Genomic DNA, 10370 nt, shown 5'->3' with positions numbered 1-10370 from the left:
AGTGGCAGTATGGGAGAATGACAGTCTGTTACATTTTCCATCACATCACGAGTCTTGAGTTAAGCTTTTTCAGTCTTGGCCTTAGTGGCAGTATGGGAGAATGACAGTCTGTTACATGTTCATCACATATGACTCTTGAGTTAAGCCTGGAGGTTTGCTAGGGCGGAATCATATCTGAACCCTTGGGTATACCATGGGTTTGAGATTTTTCGGCTCTGCTTAAGGCTTTAACCCTTGCGAGGTTAGCTTAAGTGGGGCACAGTGCACCAGTACTTATCGGTGCTTAAGCCTGGTTGTCCGTGGGGGGTGGTACCCAGAGGGGGTGTTTGCCACTTTGTGTTGCGGGCTTAGCATAGAGGGTGTTAGCTAGTTTGATTAAGCGTGTTTAATTTGGGTTAAGTTTAGTGGAGTAGGATACAGGGTAATGCTCCCAGGGCTCACACCTGCAGCGGGGGGACAGAGAGGAGTCTTTGGAGCCTCTGTGAGAATCAGCTGCAGCCTGTGTGAGAACATGCACTGTCTCCTAGGCCTCTCTGTGCCTCTCAAAGCGTCAGGGGTCAAACCAGAGGTCAAGCTGTAGCTAGTAGGCCTCTGACAAGGCCTCGGCCTAAGTTTGGGCCTCTGTGAGTAGCTGCAGCCCGTGTGAGCACAAGCACTCTTCCCCAAGCCTCTCCAAGCATCAGGGGGTCAAGTCAGAGGTCAGCAGTAGCTAGTAGGCCTCTCACAAGGCCTCAGCCTAAGCTGGAGGATTGGGTTAGATTGTAAATTAATTTTGGGAGAACAGAGTCTAGGTTGTGCTAGCTGTGGAAAGGGGATAGGGAAGAGGTTGGGCCTCTGTTAGGTGTATTAGTGGGGTTAAGTTTAGATGTAGGATACAGGGTAATGCTCCCAGGCTCACACACTGCAGCGCTTGGGGGACAGAGAGGAGTCTTTGGAGCCTCTGTGAGCAGCTGGGGCCTGTGGGTGGGGTGTGTGTGTGTGTAGGGGTGCTGCAGTGGGTATAGCACAGCATCTAGGCCCAAGCATCTAGGCACAGCATCTAGGCCCAACTTTAATAATAATAATGTAATAATAATAATAAGTTGGGGCCTCTCTGAGCAGCTGGAGCCTCTCTGAGCAACAGGCCCCTCTCTCTGTCCCTCTCTATCACCTCTTGTGGCGTGTGTGCGTGTGTGTGGCTGTGCTTGGTGGGGGGTCTGGCGCAGCTCTCTGTGTCTCTCCCTGCTCCTAGGCCCAAGTTGAGCCCGTCTGAGCACAAGCACTCATCCCCAGGCCTCTCCCGGCCCGTCCGATCACAGTAGCTAGTAGGCCTCTCACAAGGCCTTAGCTTAAGCTAATGTGTGTGTGTTGGGGGGGAGGCGCTCAGGATTGGGTGAGATTCTAGATTAATTTTGGGCTCGGGCCTTAGCGCCGCCACCCCGTCTCGCTGTGACCTTGCGTCGCGGAGATATAGGCGGTTAGCTAGGGCCAGAATCGTATGTGAATCCGCAGCTAAGCGTGACATGTTCATCACATCGACTCTTGACTTAGCGGGTTTTCACTCTTGGCCCCTTAGTGGCAGTATGGGAGAATGACAGTCTGTTACATTTTCCATCACATCGACTCTTGACTTAGCGGGTTTTCACTCTTGGCCCCTTAGTGGCAGTATGGGAGAATGACAGTCTGTTACATTTTTTCCATCACATTTTCCATCACATGACTCTTGACTTAGCGGGTTTTCACTCTTGGCCCCTTAGTGGCAGTATGGGAGAATGACAGTCTGTTACATTTTCCCATCACACTCTTGGCCCTTAGTGGCAGTATGGGAGAATGACAGTCTGTTACATTTTCCATCACATCACGAGTCTTGAGTTAAGCGCTTTTTCAGTCTTGGCCCCTTAGTGGCAGTATGGGAGAATGACAGTCTGTTACATTTTCCATCACATCACGAGTCTTGAGTTAGCGCTTTTTCAGTCTTGGCCCCTTAGTGGCAGTATGGGAGAATGACAGTCTGTTACATGTTCATCACATATGACTCTTGAGTTAAGCGCCTGGAGGTTTGCTAGGGCGGAATCATATCTGAACCCTTAGGTATACCATGGGTTTGAGATTTTTCGGCTCTGCTTAAGGCTTTAACCCTTGCGAGGTTAGCTTAAGTGGGGCACAGTGCACCAGTACTTATCGGTGCTTAAGCCTGGTTGTCCGTGGGGGGTGGTACCCAGAGGGTGTTTGCCACTTTGTGTTGCGGGCTTAGCATAGAGGGTGTTAGCTAGTTTGATTAAGCGTGTTTAATTTGGGTTAAGTTTAGTGGAGTAGGATACAGGGTAATGCTCCCAGGCTCACACCTGCAGCGCGGGGGACAGAGAGGAGTCTTTGGAGCCTCTGTGAGCAGCTGCAGCCTGTGTGAGAACATGCACTGTCTCCTAGGCCTCTCTGTGCCTCTCAAGCGTCAGGGGTCAAACCAGAGGTCAAGCTGTAGCTAGTAGGCCTCTGACAAGGCCTCGGCCTAAGTTTGGAGCCTCTGTGAGTAGCTGCAGCCCGTGTGAGCACAAGCACTCTTCCCCAAGCCTCTCCAAGCATCAGGGGTCAAGTCAGAGGTCAGCAGTAGCTAGTAGGCCTCTCACAAGGCCTCAGCCTAAGCTGGAGGATTGGGTTAGATTGTAAATTAATTTTGGGAGAACAGAGTCTAGGTTGTGCTAGCTGTGGAAAGGGGATAGGGAAGAGGTTGGGCCTCTGTTAGGTGTATTAGTGGGGTTAAGTTTAGATGTAGGATACAGGGTAATGCTCCCAGGCTCACACACCTGCAGCTTGGGGGACAGAGAGGAGTCTTTGGAGCCTCTGTGAGCAGCTGGGGCCTGTGGGTGGGTGTGTGTGTGTGTAGGGGTGCTGCAGTGGGTATAGCACAGCATCTAGGCCCAAGCATCTAGGCACAGCATCTAGGCCCAACTTTAATAATAATAATGTAATAATAATAATAAGTTGGGGCCTCTCTGAGCAGCTGGAGCCTCTCTGAGCAACAGGCCCCTCTCTCTGTCCCTCTCTATCACCTGCGCGCGCGCGTGTGCGTGTGTGTGTGTGTGTGTGGCTGTGCTTGGTGGGGGTCTAGCGCAGCTCTCTGTGTCTCTCCCTGCTCCTAGGCCCAAGTTGAGCCCGTCTGAGCACAAGCACTCATCCCCAGGCCTCTCCCGGCCCGTCCGATCACAGTAGCTAGTAGGCCTCTCACAAGGCCTTAGCTTAAGCTAATGTGTGTGTGTGTGTTGGGGGGGGGGGCTCAGGATTGGGTGAGATTCTAGATTAATTTTGGCGCTCGGGCCTTAGCGCCGCCACCCCGTCTCGCTGTGACCTTGCGTGCGGAGATGGCCGGTTGGCTAGGGCCAGAATCGTATGTGAATCCGCAGCTAAGCGTGACATGTTCATCACATCGACTCTTGACTTAGCGGGTTTTCACTCTTGGCCTTAGTGGCAGTATGGGAGAATGACAGTCTGTTACATTTTCCATCACATACGACTCTTGACGGGTTTTCAGCGGGTTACATTTTCCATCACATACGACTCTTTTTTCACTCTTGGCCCCTTAGTGGCAGTATGGGAGAATGACAGTCTGTTACATTTTCCATCACATCACGACTCTTGACTTAGCGGGTTTTCACTCTTGGCCCCTTAGTGGCAGTATGGGAGAATGACAGTCTGTTACATTTTCCATCACATACGAGTCTTGAGTTAAGCGCTTTTTCAGTCTTGGCCCCTTAGTGGCAGTATGGGAGAATGACAGTCTGTTACATGTTCATCACATATGACTCTTGAGTTAAGCGCCTGGAGGTTTGCTAGGGCGGAATCATATCTGAACCCTTAGGTATACCATGGGTTTGAGATTTTTTAGGCTCTGCTTAAGGCTTTAACCCTTGCGAGGTTAGCTTAAGTGGGGCACAGTGCACCAGTACTTATCGGTGCTTAAGCCTGGTTGTCCGTGGGGGGTGGTACCCAGAGGGGGTGTTTGCCACTTTGTGTTGCGGGCTTAGCATAGAGGGTGTTAGCTAGTTTGATTAAGCGTGTTTAATTTGGGTTAAGTTTAGTGGAGTAGGATACAGGGTAATGCTCCCAGGCTCACACACCTGCAGCGCGGGGGACAGAGAGGAGTCTTTGGAGCCTCTGTGAGCAGCTGCAGCCTGTGTGAGAACATGCACTGTCTCCTAGGCCTCTCTGTGCCTCTCAAGCGTCAGGGGTCAAACCAGAGGTCAAGCTGTAGCTAGTAGGCCTCTGACAAGGCCTCGGCCTAAGTTTGGGCCTCTGTGAGTAGCTGCAGCCCGTGTGAGCACAAGCACTCTTCCCCAAGCCTCTCCAAGCATCAGGGGTCAAGTCAGAGGTCAGCAGTAGCTAGTAGGCCTCTCACAAGGCCTCAGCCTAAGCTGGAGGATTGGGTTAGATTGTAAATTAATTTTGGGAGAACAGAGTCTAGGTTGTGCTAGCTGTGGAAAGGGGATAGGGAAGAGGTTGGGCCTCTGTTAGGTGTATTAGTGGGGTTAAGTTTAGATGTAGGATACAGGGTAATGCTCCCAGGCTCACACTGCAGCGCGGGGGACAGAGAGGAGTCTTTGGAGCCTCTGTGAGCAGCTGGGGCCTGTGGGTGGGTGTGTGTGTGTGTAGGGGTGCTGCAGTGGGTATAGCACAGCATCTAGGCCCAAGCATCTAGGCACAGCATCTAGGCCCAACTTTAAAATAATAATGTAATAATAATAATAAGTTGGGGCCTCTCTGAGCAGCTGGAGCCTCTCTGAGCAACAGGCCCCTCTCTCTGTCCCTCTCTATCACCTGCGCGCGCGTGTGTGCGTGTGTGTGGCTGTGCTTGGTGGGGGGGGTCTAGCGCAGCTCTCTGTGTCTCTCCCTGCTCCTAGGCCCAAGTTGAGCCCGTCTGAGCACAAGCACTCATCCCCAGGCCTCTCCCGGCCCGTCCGATCACAGTAGCTAGTAGGCCTCTCACAAGGCCTTAGCTTAAGCTAATGTGTGTGTGTGTTGGGGGGGGGGCTCAGGATTGGGTGAGATTCTAGATTAATTTTGGCTCGGGCCTTAGCGCCGCCACCCCGTCTCGCTGTGACCTTGCGTGTGAGGAGATAAGGCGGTTAGCTAGGAGCCAGAGTATGTGAATCCGCAGCTAAGCGTGACATGTTCATCACATCTTGACGACTCTTGACTTATGACAGTCTGTTACATTTTTTTCACTCTTGGCGGGTTTTCCCTTAGTGGCAGTATGGGAGAATGACAGTCTGTTACATTTTCCATCACATACGACTCTTGACTTAGCGGGTTTTCACTCTTGGCCCCTTAGTGGCAGTATGGGAGAATGACAGTCTGTTACATTTTCCATCACATACGACTCTTGACTTAGCGGGTTTTCACTCTTGGCCCCTTAGTGGCAGTATGGGAGAATGACAGTCTGTTACATTTTCCATCACATACGAGTCTTGAGTTAGCGCTTTTTCAGTCTTGGCCCCTTAGTGGCAGTATGGGAGAATGACAGTCTGTTACATGTTCATCACATATGACTCTTGAGTTAAGCGCCTGGAGGTTTGCTAGGGCGGAATCATATCTGAACCCTTAGGTATACCATGGGTTTGAGATTTTTCGGCTCTGCTTAAGGCTTTAACCCTTGCGAGGTTAGCTTAAGTGGGGCACAGTGCACCAGTACTTATCGGTGCTTAAGCCTGGTTGTCCGGGGGGGGTGGTACCCAGAGGGTGTTTGCCACTTTGTGTTGCGGGCTTAGCATAGAGGGTGTTAGCTAGTTTGATAGCGTGTTTAATTTGGGTTAAGTTTAGTGGAGTAGGATACAGGGTAATGCTCCCAGGCTCACACCTGCAGCGCGGGGGACAGAGAGGAGTCTTTGGAGCCTCTGTGAGATCAGCTGCAGCCTGTGTGAGAACATGCACTGTCTCCTAGGCCTCTCTGTGCCTCTCAAAGCGTCAGGGGTCAAACCAGAGGTCAAGCTGTAGCTAGTAGGCCTCTGACAAGGCCTCGGCCTAAGTTTGGAGCCTCTGTGAGCAGCTGCAGCCCGTGTGAGCACAAGCACTCTTCCCCAAGCCTCTCCAAGCATCAGGGGTCAAGTCAGAGGTCAGCAGTAGCTAGTAGGCCTCTCACAAGGCCTCAGCCTAAGCTGGAGGATTGGGTTAGATTGTAAATTAATTTTGGGAGAACAGAGTCTAGGTTGTGCTAGCTGTGGAAAGGGGATAGGGAAGAGGTTGGGCCTCTGTTAGGTGTATTAGTGGGGTTAAGTTTAGATGTAGGATACAGGGTAATGCTCCCAGGCTCACACACACGTGCGCAGGGGACAGAGAGGAGTCTTTGGAGCCTCTGTGAGCAGCTGGGGCCTGTGGGTGGGTGTGTGTGTGTGTAGGGGTGCTGCAGTGGGTATAGCACAGCATCTAGGCCCAAGCATCTAGGCACAGCATCTAGGCCCAACTTTAATAATAATAATGTAATAATAATAATAAGTTGGGGCCTCTCTGAGCAGCTGGAGCCTCTCTGAGCAACAGGCCCCTCTCTCTGTCCCTCTCTATCACCTCTTGTGGCGTGTGTGCGTGTGTGTGGCTGTGCTTGGTGGGGGGGGTCTAGCGCAGCTCTCTGTGTCTCTCCCTGCTCCTAGGCCCAAGTTGAGCCCGTCTGAGCACAAGCACTCATCCCAGGCCTCTCCCGGCCCGTCCGATCACAGTAGCTAGTAGGCCTCTCACAAGGCCTTAGCTTAAGCTAATGTGTGTGTGTGTTTGGGGGGGGGGGGCGCTCAGGATTGGGTGAGATTCTAGATTAATTTTGGCGCTCGGGGCCTTAGCGCCGCCACCCCGTCTCGCTGTGACCTTGCGTCGCGGAGATGGCGGTTGGCTAGGGCCAGAATCGTATGTGAATCCGCAGCTAAGCGTGACATGTTCATCACATACGACTCTTGACTTAGCGGGTTTTCACTCTTGGCCCCTTAGTGGCAGTATGGGAGAATGACAGTCTGTTACATTTTCCATCACACGACTCTTGACTTAGCGGGTTTTCACTCTTGGCCCCTTAGTGGCAGTATGGGAGAATGACAGTCTGTTACATTTTTCCATCACATCACGACTCTTGACTTAGCGGGTTTTCACTCTTGGCCCCTTAGTGGCAGTATGGGAGAATGACAGTCTGTTACATTTTTCCATCACATCACGACGACGGGTTTTCTTGACTTAGCGGGTTTTCACTCTTGGCCCCTTAGTGGCAGTATGGGAGAATGACAGTCTGTTACATTTTCCATCACACTCTTGAGTTAAGCGGCTTTTTCAGTCTTGGCCCCTTAGTGGCAGTATGGGAGTCTTGAGTTAAGTCGCTTTTTCAGTCTTGGCCCCTTAGTGGCAGTATGGGAGAATGACAGTCTGTTACATGTTCATCACATATGACTCTTGAGTTAAGCGCCTGGAGGTTTGCTAGGGCGGAATCATATCTGAACCCTTAGGTATACCATGGGTTTGAGATTTTTCGGCTCTGCTTAAGGCTTTAACCCTTGCGAGGTTAGCTTAAGTGGGGCACAGTGCACCAGTACTTATCGGTGCTTAAGCCTGGTTGTCCGTGGGGGGTGGTACCCAGAGGGGGTGTTTGCCACTTTGTGTTGCGGGCTTAGCATAGAGGGTGTTAGCTAGTTTGATTAAGCGTGTTTAATTTGGGTTAAGTTTAGTGGAGTAGGATACAGGGTAATGCTCCCAGGCTCACACCTGCAGGGGGGGGACAGAGAGGAGTCTTTGGAGCCTCTGTGAGCAGCTGCAGCCTGTGTGAGAACATGCACTGTCTCCTAGGCCTCTCTGTGCCTCTCAAGCGTCAGGGGTCAAACCAGAGGTCAAGCTGTAGCTAGTAGGCCTCTGACAAGGCCTCGGCCTAAGTTTGAGCCTCTGTGAGTAGCTGCAGCCCGTGTGAGCACAAGCACTCTTCCCCAAGCCTCTCCAAGCATCAGGGGTCAAGTCAGAGGTCAGCAGTAGCTAGTAGGCCTCTCACAAGGCCTCAGCCTAAGCTGGAGGATTGGGTTAGATTGTAAATTAATTTTGGGAGAACAGAGTCTAGGTTGTGCTAGCTGTGGAAAGGGGATAGGGAAGAGGTTGGGCCTCTGTTAGGTGTATTAGTGGGGTTAAGTTTAGATGTAGGATACAGGGTAATGCTCCCAGGCTCACACACTGTGGCGCAGGGGACAGAGAGGAGTCTTTGGAGCCTCTGTGAGCAGCTGGGGCCTGTGGGTGGGGTGTGTGTGTGTGTAGGGGGTGCTGCAGTGGGTATAGCACAGCATCTAGGCCCAAGCATCTAGGCACAGCATCTAGGCCCAACTTTAATAATAATAATGTAATAATAATAATAAGTTGGGGCCTCTCTGAGCAGCTGGAGCCTCTCTGAGCAACAGGCCCCTCTCTCTGTCCCTCTCTATCACCTTCGCGCGCGTGTGTGCGTGTGTGTGGCTGTGCTTGGTGGGGGGGGTCTAGCGCAGCTCTCTGTGTCTCTCCCTGCTCCTAGGCCCAAGTTGAGCCCGTCTGAGCACAAGCACTCATCCCCAGGCCTCTCCCGGCCCGTCCGATCACAGTAGCTAGTAGGCCTCTCACAAGGCCTTAGCTTAAGCTAATGTGTGTGTGTGTTTGGGGGGGGCGCTCAGGATTGGGTGAGATTCTAGATTAATTTTGGCTCGGGCCTTAGCGCCGCCACCCCGTCTCGCTGTGACCTTTGCGTGTGCGGAGATGGCGGTTGGCTAGGGCCAGAATCGTATGTGAATCCGCAGCTAGCGTGACATGTTCATCACATACGACTCTTGACTTAGCGGGTTTTCACTCTTGGCCCCTTAGTGGCAGTATGGGAGAATGACAGTCTGTTACATTTTCCATCACATACGACTCTTGACTTAGCGGGTTTTCACTCTTGGCCCCTTAGTGGCAGTATGGGAGAATGACAGTCTGTTACATTTTCCATCACATCACGACTCTTGACTTAGCGGGTTTTCTCTTCTTGGACAGTCCATTTTCCATCACATCATGGGAGAATGAGTCTTGAGTTAAGCGCTTTTTAGTCTTGGCAGTATGGGAGAATGACAGTCTGTTACATTTTCCATCACATAGTCTTGAGTTAAGCGCTTTTTCAGTCTTGGCCCCTTAGTGGCAGTATGGGAGAATGACAGTCTGTTACATGTTCATCACATATGACTCTTGAGGCCTGGAGGTTTGCTAGGGCGGAATCATATCTGAACCCCTTAGGTATACCATGGGTTTGAGATTTTTTCGGCTCTGCTTAAGGCTTTAACCCTTGCGAGGTTAGCTTAAGTGGGGCACAGTGCACCAGTACTTATCGGTGCTTAAGCCTGGTTGTCCGTGGGGGGTGGTACCCAGAGGGGGTGTTTGCCACTTTGTGTTCGGGCTTAGCATAGAGGGTGTTAGCTAGTTTGATTAAGCGTGTTTAATTTGGGTTAAGTTTAGTGGAGTAGGATACAGGGTAATGCTCCCAGGCTCACACCTGCAGCGCTTGGGGGACAGAGAGGAGTCTTTGGAGCCTCTGTGAGCAGCTGCAGCCTGTGTGAGAACATGCACTGTCTCCTAGGCCTCTCTGTGCCTCTCAAAGCGTCAGGGGTCAAACCAGAGGTCAAGCTGTAGCTAGTAGGCCTCTGACAAGGCCTCGGCCTAAGTTTGGAGCCTCTGTGAGTAGCTGCAGCCCGTGTGAGCACAAGCACTCTTCCCCAAGCCTCTCAAGCATCAGGGGTCAAGTCAGAGGTCAGCAGTAGCTAGTAGGCCTCTCACAAGGCCTCAGCCTAAGCTGGAGGATTGGGTTAGATTGTAAATTAATTTTGGGAGAACAGAGTCTAGGTTGTGCTAGCTGTGGAAAGGGGATAGGGAAGAGGTTGGGCCTCTGTTAGGTGTATTAGTGGGGTTAAGTTTAGATGTAGGATACAGGGTAATGCTCCCAGGCTCACACACTGCAGCGCAGGGGACAGAGAGGAGTCTTTGGAGCCTCTGTGAGCAGCTGGGGCCTGTGGGTGGGTGTGTGTGTGTGTAGGGGTGCTGCAGTGGGTATAGCACAGCATCTAGGCCCAAGCATCTAGGCACAGCATCTAGGCCCAACTTTAATAATAATAATGTAATAATAATAATAAGTTGGGGCCTCTCTGAGCAGCTGGAGCCTCTCTGAGCAACAGGCCCCTCTCTCTGTCCCTCTCTATCACCTCTTGTGGCGTGTGTGCGTGTGTGTGGCTGTGCTTGGTGGGGGGGGTCTAGCGCAGCTCTCTGTGTCTCTCCCTGCTCCTAGGCCCAAGTTGAGCCCGTCTGAGCACAAGCACTCATCCCCAGGCCTCTCCCGGCCCGTCCGATCACAGTAGCTAGTAGGCCTCTCACAAGGCCTTAGCTTAAGCTAATGTGTGTGT

This window comes from Alosa alosa, unplaced genomic scaffold (assembly GCF_017589495.1).
Source record: "Alosa alosa isolate M-15738 ecotype Scorff River unplaced genomic scaffold, AALO_Geno_1.1 AALO_1.0_unplaced_1, whole genome shotgun sequence".
In the NCBI taxonomy this organism is placed as follows: Eukaryota; Metazoa; Chordata; class Actinopteri; order Clupeiformes; family Clupeidae; genus Alosa; species Alosa alosa.
The sequence above is the reverse complement of the archived record's forward strand: the minus strand, read 5'-3'. Positions refer to the sequence as shown.